The following is a 7,162-nucleotide window of genomic DNA, read 5'->3' as shown; positions in this document are numbered from 1 at the left end:
CCCAAAATGAATCGATTTATCCAGTGTTCCCAGAGCATCGGAGAGTCTGCGCACTTGCTTGGCCAAAATGCCGTATTCCCCAGCGTTTTCTCCTACCGTTTTCTCCGAGTTTTCAAGCGCTGTCCTTTTCCCTTCGATTAATTTGTGGCCCCGCACTTCTTACTCGTCTCGCATGACTGACTCGATCAGTACCGTTCCCATTTTTATACAGCCGTGCGTTTTTGCGTACTTTTTCTAGAGCCCGATACATCTGGACTGCTCGAGTCTTGGCTTGAATACGAAACGAGGCGCTGCTTTTGCGGACGGCTCGCTTTTTTATTCGATCCTCCTTTCTCCGATTGTAAGTCGTCACTTGCTTGAGCGTTTTCTCCCTCGGCTCCCTTTTCCTCAACGTCTTTCACATTGTTTTGGTTAATCGGCTCTCTTTCCTTCGACTCCTTTGAAATTGTCTCCCCCGGTGCGTCGCTCTTCGTCTCTGTCGGTTTCCAAGCATCGCAGGTGCACGGATTTCATCCGCTTGTCCCCTGGTCGCTTTCAATCACCCTCGCCCGCGCTTGGAACTCAGATGGCAACAGGATCCGCTTGTCCCCTGGTCGCTTTCACATCGACTCCTTTGAAATTGTCTCCCCCAGTGCGTCATTCTTCTTCTTCGTCGGTTTCGAAGCATCGCAGGTGCACGGCTTTGATCCGCTTGTCCCTGGTTCTTTTCAATCGCTCTCGCCCTTGTTTGGAGCTCAACCCGTTCTCGTCTCAGGATTTTATTTTGGTTTTTCCGCCCCGCGTGGTTATTTTTCGGCTTTTGGGCCCCTATTTCCTGCGTCAATCTTCTTCCGTAAGTCTGCCATTGTTGGCGGGCTCGGTACATTTTTATTGTCAATATTTTTGCGTGCCGGCATCTGCTTTTCAGCAACGCCAAACTTTCTAAGCACAGATCCGTTTTGTAACGTAATTGTGTGTTTTAATACTTTAACTACTTTTTGTTTTAATAATATACACCGAGTGTTTTTCTCTCTGATCCGTTGGAGCAATAGCTCAGAACGTCGGCTGGGTCTCTTAGCAATTTGAGTAGCCCCGCCCCCATTAGCTGTATCGCAAGGCATCACATCACGCGCCACAAAAATCTTTACCACCCGAAGTGGATGGTTCTAATTCACTTGATCATATTCCACATCTGACCGCCTGTTTCAATTGGTCTTAGCAGGGTATGGCATCTTCTGAGCCTTCGCCTCCTCGGTGTCTAAACATGCAGATGTTTTCCGTAAAACAATATTCGAATTTAGATTTGGATGCGACGGTTTTTTGGTGAAGTTGCGCCATGGTGTGTCTCGAATGGCGACATTTTCATTGAAGCGTTTGGTACAAATCGTACTTTTTAAATATTTTTTCTAAGTTTCCGTGACTTTTCTCTTTCGTGTATGTAAGAACGAAGTTCTTTATGCTTGCTATAGTACGTTCGCCGCATCTGGTTGATCTTTGATCACTTGCTTGGCCAAAATGCCGTATTCCCCAGCGTTTTTTCCTACCGCAACGCCGTTTCCTGCACCATGTGAAAAAAAATTAGACCAGTTAAGTAAACTTTTTGCTGTAGCCGAATGTAAAACACTGCTTAGCGATTGCAACGTTCAAGTTTCGTACATTCAATTTCAAAGTTCAGAAATTTATTGAAACAGACCTTGAAAATCTTTTATAATCGTTTTTTGTCCATGAAACCTCATTGCGTGATATTTGCTTATGTAGTGCAATAACAATAGAGAAATCTGACTTTCTCTGGCACGCGCGGAAGTTTTTGCTGTGATGCGTTCTTAAGAAAAAGTGAGTCGAACCTTTTTTGCGCCAGCTATTCATATCGATGAAGTTCTGCGGATTTTTAAAACCACCATTTTGGACGGAGGCCAAATTTGTTACGCCTCAGGAATTTTTTTTTATGTCGACTTTTTAATTGAGGTTTCATATAAGTAATTTAACCAACTCATGTACATTAGATAACCAACTCATGCACGGCAATTAACTAGCTATTTTAAGAAGTGGTCTAAGCCAGCTCGTGTAAAATTGATAGCACAGAAATTAGAAAGCGCATTATTTTCTGAATAACTTTACATGCATTGAGTAAAGATACATATGTTACAGAACATTTTCTTCAAAAAAACACGCTGATAATTTCAAAACAATTGTAGTAGAAAACAAGAGAATAAAATAACATAGAATATGCACGTGTTTTTGGGAGGATTAATATTGAAGAACAAGAGCAAAAGCTGGCGGACTAATCTTAAAAATCGACAATAGATGGCTTTAAACTGTGGGAAGGTGTAAAAAATCTTGCTTCAGATATCTTCACTTTGAATGTCAAAAATGCAAGATCTCTGGACGCAAAGAAAAAGGTCATCACGATGATTGGTGCAACATAGGAAATCCTCAAACCAATAATCAGTCTCCAAAAAAAATCCAGCGCCAATAATGCCAGCGACAATTAAAACGATGACGAAACAGCAACTGACAAGGCTTGTCTTGGTAGCGACACGTCGAATGAATGAAGGCCGGAACATTACCATCTAAAATTTTGGTGAATGAAACTATAACAAATAGTGCAGCAACTCCAAGTGATGAAATCAAAAGGATGAAGTTCTGTACAATCAGGTCATAGATTTTCATTCCTACTCTGCAATGAAAAAAAGACATTTTAAATATCGAAAATAACAAACGTAAATCGTCTTCTGACGAATAATGCTTACAAAAATAAAGTGTGAAATTTTACTAAGCTAGTGGTCAATTTTAACACGGAAGGGCCGAAACTAAAATCTAAAAACTCCGGAGAAGATTTGGTTAGCAATTTTACTATCACATTTCAAAGACAGAACAAGAAACTATTTGCAAACCAGGGTAGTCAGTATCAGGTCGAACAAAAAATGTACAGGAACAATTCAGAGACTATCTAGACGAACTAATAACAATTTTCAACCAGTTTCTTTTGTCAGCAATTAAAATACTAAGTCAATGAATTGTTTTCGATAAATATGTTTTTTTTTATTTACTTGTTGATTATGAAACTCTTAACAAGTAATCTTAATTTAAAATTCTAGAAAAAATTTCAAGAAAAAAAATCAACATGAGGGAACTGATATAACATTTTTTAAAGAGAGGCGAAGCGAAGTTTTGCATCATTTGCGATAGAGAGTTGTATGATTATGATTATGAGAATAACTGGTTATAATGGATTATATCCGCAAAAGACTTAACCCATATAATTGATTTCATGACCCATCCAACTACGAAAATAGACTTTTAGGGGACTTCAATGAATTGTTTTCAAAATTCAAAAAACATTACAATCCATTATAATTGATTATACTCCATTTTTATTACAATAAACCCAACTTTTTTGTGCATAAAAACCACGAAATTTAATTTTTTTTTTGCACATGAAATTTTTAGGGTTCTTTTTGTGGCGGTAACTGCAGAACTGAAACCCGAACGAACATGTTCATCCACGTATATCCCATTACCAACTTTCACGCCCCCAATTCCCCCTCCATACCCACACCACGCTCCAGTTAAAAACATGATTACAATTTTGGTAGCTAAAGTAAGTGTCATTTTGCAATTTTCTAATAAAGCGTGCGATAAATCAAAAACAACTGCGAATCTGTAAAAACAGTGCAAAGTGTTGAGAAATTCAAACTAACAAATTCAAATAATCCATTGTAATCGATTGTAATCGATTAAAATGGATTATATTGATATCTCAAAAATTAGATTAAAATCCTTTTTAATTAATTTTAATCGGTTGCTTTTTAATTTTTGTGGAGTCTGACAACAAAAACATAATATATTTGATGATTATCTATAAAACTTTAGTGCGGTCAGCAAATGAAAAGACAAATCCAGCAGATAAAAATAACCAGCAGATAAAAGTCGCAAAAAAGGAGAGAACTCCTGAAACAAAATTACCTGCATCATTAGAAACTTTACTTACAGAGAGCTTTCAAAATGCTAAAGAGAAACCAAACCTTTCTGGGGAACCCTTAGTCGACAAAAATAGCAGACAGGAAGGCCGAATTTTCAAAAATTTTCAGTTTTGACAAAAAACAGGAAAACAGGTCTCGATTGAAATAGAATTCCTGAAATGTTTCGTCTCAAGCATGGCTGCTACCGCTGCACTAAATGCTCAGAACAATCCTTGAATTTAAAAAAAACAACCTTGAAAAATGTAAATGAACAGGTTGAAAAAAAATGCAAACAAAATAGGCAAAACTTCTTGGAATTCAATTACTTGCCCGAAACTGGAATACACTATTTTTAGTTTCGAGTTGAAAATGGCAAAAGTTTACGCCCATTTGGTGCTGAGTTGACTAAGCCGACAAAAAAGCAGACAATCAAAAGTCTGACATAAATTTTTTGACGGGTGGACAGTTTTCCGCTCATAAAAAAAAGATCCTTGCCGGATTCGAACCATTTCCGTTGTCTTTATAGACGTGTGCGTAACCTTTTCGCCACTTGCGCCGAGTACCATCTGACTTTTGAGTTTGTGTGAGCCAAAGGTAAAATGATTTAAGTGATTTTGTGAGACTAATTGTTCTCCCGAAAAAAGTCTATTCCGGTTTAATAATGCTGGCTAATAGCAAGCGTAAGCATTGATGATGAGCCGTGAGCTTACAAGTAAATCAGTATCATGTTCTTTCAGACTAATGCTCAAGACATAATTTTGCTTGGCTTTGCAAGCCATAGAGTAATAACAAAAACCTTTGCAGTCTTGTTAGACTTTTTTGCAGCCTTTCTTGTGGAGTTGGACTAACTTGAGTTGTCTGATATTTTACCGACAGCTCAGTTGATTTTTTGACCAACAATTGAATCTTAACAAAATGACAACAACAAGGCAGAAGTAGTAGTATAATTAGTAGTAGTAAAATGTAATTCTCGGTGGATGATCAGTTATTGTTCAAAAACAGGGGCGGATTTAGCGGGGGGGGGGGGGGGGGAGGGGGAGGACACCACTTCACCCTCTCAGGGCAGTAATTCGACCCCCTGACGACCCTCCCCCATTGTACTCCACCATTTGTAGAAAAAAAAGGCGATTTTTTGGTTAAAATTTTCCAAAAAGTGCCTTAAAACGCCTTTTTTGGCCTGTTTTTTCAAAATTTTGCCTGCGGCGCAGAGATTTTGGCCAAAACAGGGTCATTGTAGTGCTTGGGAAGAGCTCAGAAAATCAATTTAAAAAAAAGGTCGACAAAGTTTTCAAAATACCGCCCCTGGTCAAAATCATGAGTTTTCCATATCGCAGAGGCAAAGGATACGCCAGATTGGCGGCACCAGCGCGATGTCTCATCGCTTAATTCATCTGTTGAAATTAGTAAGATCAATGCTGACTTTTTCCAGAAGCTTTCTTCACATACATAATCTGTACTTGGGTAGGTCAAACTCATTCATGTCTATTTTAATTTGTTTCAATTTCATTACGAGGCAAAACTGTACATTTTGTGAACTGCAAGCGGATTCCGCAACAAGGACGGTCCCTTTTTTTCTTCTTTTGTTTCTTTCATTTTCTTTGATCGTTCCGACAAAATTTTAACATGTTTAGAGATTTTTCTCTGGAACCCAGGTACATACAGACACAAAATTGTGCGCCTATCCAGTGCACTGTTGAGCCGTTATAGAGTTTCAAATCAATTTTCTTGCACATTTTTTTGCAAACTAACTAAATAAAATGAAACTATAATTAAACGAACAGGGGGAGCATATTTTTTTCCAATTTTTAAGTTCGTAGACTCAAACCCGTAGACAAAAGCCATAAAATAGATTCCGATAGCACTTCTTCGATGTAATTGTAACTCCAGTATGTTGTAACAAAACACTTTAGAACTGTCAGAGGTTCTATACATCTCATCGCCGGTACTTCATTTAACTTATCTAATCGCTTTGGATTCGCAAGAATTATATTTCATCTACCGCAAGAATCTTTCCACTATTATAAAAGGATCTCTATGAAACTTTTGTTTCGTGGTAAAACTTCGTGTTCAGATGGACTAAAGTGTTGACACAAAAATAATAACCCATAAAATATAATTCAAATATAGTTTTGAATTGACAATTTTTGGCAAAATAGGAGATTATAATCGATTATAATCGAATTTAATCTCTTATTTTGTCAAAAATTGTACTTGATTTTAAGGGTTTTTTAGTAAGAACTATAATCAATTATAAGAGATTATAACCTCTTGGAAAATGTCACGATTATCATCAATTATAAATCATTTAAACACCAAATTTTGAAAAGTATAATCAATTATAATTGTCAAAAAATTGTCATAATAATCCGTTATAATCGATTACTTACACCTAAATTCGATGCGGGTGTTTTTTAAATCAAAAGGATTTTGCTGATGCAAAACCAATTGCAGCAGAACCGATCATTACGGAAAAAAGACAAGCACGTAACGACCAGGGAAAATATAACAGAAGGTAAAAGCATGCCGCTGTTAACGGATTTGACGCTGATCATGCTTATCGATATTCTAGCCCTATTCTTTGGTTTAAGATGAACCGTGACAGTAATGGCACACGTCTTCTTCGGCAATGAAATGCGAGCGCCTGAAACTCCGTAGTATATTTCAAATTGGTATCAATGGTGGATTTGTCGATGTGAAATGCAGCGAACAGCAAGAACTGAGGGAGTTCTCCAGTAAAGACGTGGTTTTTTGAAGATAAGCGGTGCATGGCTTGGTTCTGTTGATCTTCAACAGCAACTTCAGAAATCAAACGAGCGGTGAAGACATGGAACATATCCGATTCGACCAAAAAACATGGTCAACTGGTTGGGAACCATTGCCTGTAAATTTTCCACGATACCCTTTGATTCGTACAAAGCAGTTGCAAAGGGGTTCACCGGTTGATGCACTTCGCATTAGCGCCTCTGGCAACGTTGAAAAACCATTGATACGATGGAGCAAAGGATAGAGATACGCTTTATCATGCGGAGTGTAGCCGCACAGGCCTGCATCCAACTTGCATTCCCAGAGAACTGGGCGTCGCCAAAAAGTCAAAGCTCTTCTGTCGAGGAAGCCAGAGTTTGTGGAAACTAGATGCAATATCAGTCAGAATATAGATTCAGACTAAACGGGCTCAAATTGGAAAGAGTGATATTCCTAGAAGTGAGGACAAAAATAGGGGG

This window comes from Symsagittifera roscoffensis, chromosome 7, assembly GCF_963678635.1.
Source record: "Symsagittifera roscoffensis chromosome 7, txSymRosc1.1, whole genome shotgun sequence".
Taxonomy (NCBI): Eukaryota; Metazoa; Xenacoelomorpha; order Acoela; family Convolutidae; genus Symsagittifera; species Symsagittifera roscoffensis.
This window is presented reverse-complemented; position numbering follows the sequence as displayed.